Consider the following 3,603-nt stretch of genomic DNA (forward strand, 5'->3'; position numbering starts at 1 on the left):
CCACATAAGCATCCTCAGTGTCCTGTGCTGAGGGAAGTACAAGTGTCCCTCAGACAGAAGAACACCCTCCCGCTCTTCCTCTTGGCTCCTCGGGTCCCCATACAGAAATGATCCCCTTGGAAATGGCAGCCCCTCCACTACTCAACCTTTACATCTATGATGCTACCAGTAATTGATCACAAATAGAAAGAGGCATGGGGTTTAGGCTGGACTCAGAAGGATTCCTTTTCTGGGTCTTTCCTATCTCCTTTTTCTCGATGCTACCCAGGACATCAGAATTCATCAAAATAAATGGTTCCCAAATCCCACTGGAGTCAGAATCACATCTGGAACTTTTAAGAAACATACTTTCCTGGGAGACTTCCCAAAGACATTTGTTAATCAGACTCCCCCAGGCCAGGGCTCAGGGGACTTATGTCTCAAAAGGTCCGAAGATAATTCTGATGAGCTAAGGGAAAAGTGGCAACCACAGGTCTCACCTGATTTCTTTATCTTTCAGATAGCTACCAACAGAACCTGCAAACAGAAACCGACTCCATACTCCCAGACCTGTGTTTCTTCCACCGGGCTGCCCACAAGGGGTTAATGATCTCATTCAGAGATTTCTGAAGAGATCTTGGAAGAGGGGGATGGAGGTGTTTTATTTACAAACCACCAGTGATTAAAGATGTAAGTATGCCTTATGTTCAAAGCCCACAACCTCGAAAAGCCACATTCTTTTTTGTGACAGGAGTAGGCAGCTCTGGAAACTTTAGTTTTCCTGGGTGGGTTGGTATAAATCTGAAGGCAAGAAGTCCTCTTTAAACAGAGCCTTGGTCAGCTGCAGAGAGCAGGGTCGCTCAGATAAGATCCCAGGGAGAGGAAAAGGTGTGAAACATCCTGTGAGAACAGTCTTCCCAGAGCTGTCTACATGAATTTTGAATTATGGCTTCCATAGTTAGCTCATTCTCAAGATACTCGAAGGCTATTAGGTCGGTTTTTATCTCTGTCTACTACCCAGTAGACACTCTGCTACCTGGTAGAATGATCCAGGGTAATGTTTGCTTTAAAAAGAGTGAGCTAGTTTCCCAGTCAGGGATGGAGTGAAAGCTTCTTTCTCTTTTTCTTGCTGGGCTCTGTGGAAGAGTCTCCAGAGCACAGATCCTTATCCAAGCAAGAAAAAGAGGGTGTGTGCCATGGCCTCCCTGGCCGTTCTCAAGCAGGGCCTGTGGGCTTGGGCCAGGAGCAGGAATTCCCCACACAGACACTGAGTCTGCCGCCGGAGACAGGAGCGGCGGCTCCACAGAAAGCCACTCTGTTCCCTGCCACCAAGTAACGTTCACACAACACACACACACAGCCGCGGAAAAAGGAGTATTTGAAAGGAGTGTTTTTTTTCCCTAGAATACACAGTGCTCTTATTTCCTTAGGGGTGCAGTAAAAATTAGCCATGAATAGATTGCCAAATGCAGCTAAGAGTCAGTAAGGATATTTATCTCCACAGGCTGGGATTGCTGGGACGGGTCCTTGGGACAGACTTTGAATCCTTCTATAAATCATAATGAAAGATTAAAATAAGAAAGCATTTGCTAAACATGCCTGCAAGGAAGCTTTTATACTGGTATTTCTCTTCTTACCAACTGCTGCTTAGAGACTTCACTGGGCTGTGAATCCAATAGAAAATGTGCATTTGTTCGAGGTGGGAAGCAAAATAAACAAACAAATGAATAAATAAACAAACAAATAAATAAAATTTAAAAAGCTGTTGCTTGAAGCCTTGGTTTACATGGGTTTTTGAGGTCAAAGAAAATTCAGTTGGTAAATTTAAGGGCAGAAATTCTATGAACTGCACAAACAAAACAAAACAAACAAACAAACAAAAAAACACCCAAGAATATATCCCCAAGATATGTGAATTCTTAACAAAGGGGCATATTGAAATGTATCATTTGTTTTCTATTTCATTTAAATATAAGAATCAATTTTCTTAAAAAACTGTGAAAAAAGCAAGCAATCATTTTAAAAAACTTTGAACTATTCTTGTGAGCACTGTTGGGCAATCATGGACTATGAGAAGCCATAGCTATGAGAGTGCTTGGGAGGCACATCTCCTGGCCTCAGTTTCCCTTTTGTGAATGAGAATATCTTCTGGTTTAGAGCAGGAGGTCCCCTCTAGCTTGGAAATCATACCACCCCTGAATCCAGGAGCAGTCAGACAGGTGGGTTCTGTTGTTCCTCTTTCTGCAATGTGTGTCAACCACTCATAGGACTGCAAGATCACCGATGGTCAGGTCTTAGGCTTCTGCTATGGGCCTACCCCTTCATATGTTAAAGTTCCTAGTAGGTCAAATGTGACAATAGGGGGAGACAGGACCTTTAAAGAGGTGATTAAAATGAGGTCATTGGGTGGGTCTTATCATAGTATAAATGGTGTCTTTCTGAGAAGAGATTAGAACCCAGATACACATGGAGCAAAGACCCTGTGAGGACAGAGAGAAGCCGACCATCTACAAGCCAAGGAGAGTTGCCTCAGGAGAAAAAAACCCCACCAACACCTTTTTCTTGGACTTTGGTCTCCAGAACTGTGAGAAAATAATTGTTGTTTAAACCACTCAGTCTGCAGTGCTTTACTATAGCAGCCCTTGCAAACTACGGCTGCTTCTTTTGATCCGTGACACATAGTTCTGAGCCTTGAGCAAAAAAGGAGCTCAAAAGTGAGACTGTGGACTCTGAGAAACAAACTAAGGGTTTTGGAGGGGGGGGTAGAATTGGTTGAGGCTGGTGGTGGGTATTAAGGAGGGCATCTACTGCATTGAGCACTGGGTGTGATGCATGAACAATGAATCTTGGAATACCGAAAAAAAGAAAATAAAGTTTAAAAAAAGGGAAAAAAGTAGTCCCATTTTCACACTAAAAAAAAAGGGTTGTTTGTTGGTTTATCAGTTTGCTGCATATAATAAATAATAACATAAACATATGTAATTATATATATAATACCTTATATATAATAAAGAATTAAATAAATTAGCACATTAATATATTGTACAGTAAATGTAAATATATACTATATTGTAATTATAATTAATTAATATATTAGTATATTATATATTATAATGTATATAATTATGTATTATACATACAGAATAATATAAAATATAATTTTATGTGTATTATACAAAATTAACAATTACATATGCAGAAAAAATGTGTGATAAAAGAGCTGCTATTTTATTTTTTTTGTCTTTATTTTTTTTTCCAATTTATTTGTTTTCAGAAAAACAGTATTCATTATTTTTTCACCACACCCAGTGCTCCATGCAAGCTGTACCCTCTATAATACCCACCACCTGGTACCCCAACCTCCCACCCCCCCGCCACTTCAAACCCCTCAGATTGTTTTTCAGAGTCCATAGTCTCTCATGGTTCATCTCCCCTTCCAATTTACCCAAAAGCACATACCCTCCCCAATGTCCATAACCCTACCCCCCTTCTTCCAACCCCCCTCCCCCCAGCAACCCACAGTTTGTTTCGTGAGATTAAGAGTCACTTATGGTTTGTCTCCCTCCCTATCCCATCGTGTTTCATGGATTCTTCTCCTACCCACTTAAGCCCCCATGTTGCATC

This window comes from Neovison vison, chromosome 4 (genome assembly GCF_020171115.1).
Source record: "Neovison vison isolate M4711 chromosome 4, ASM_NN_V1, whole genome shotgun sequence".
NCBI classification, from domain to species: Eukaryota; Metazoa; Chordata; class Mammalia; order Carnivora; family Mustelidae; genus Neogale; species Neogale vison.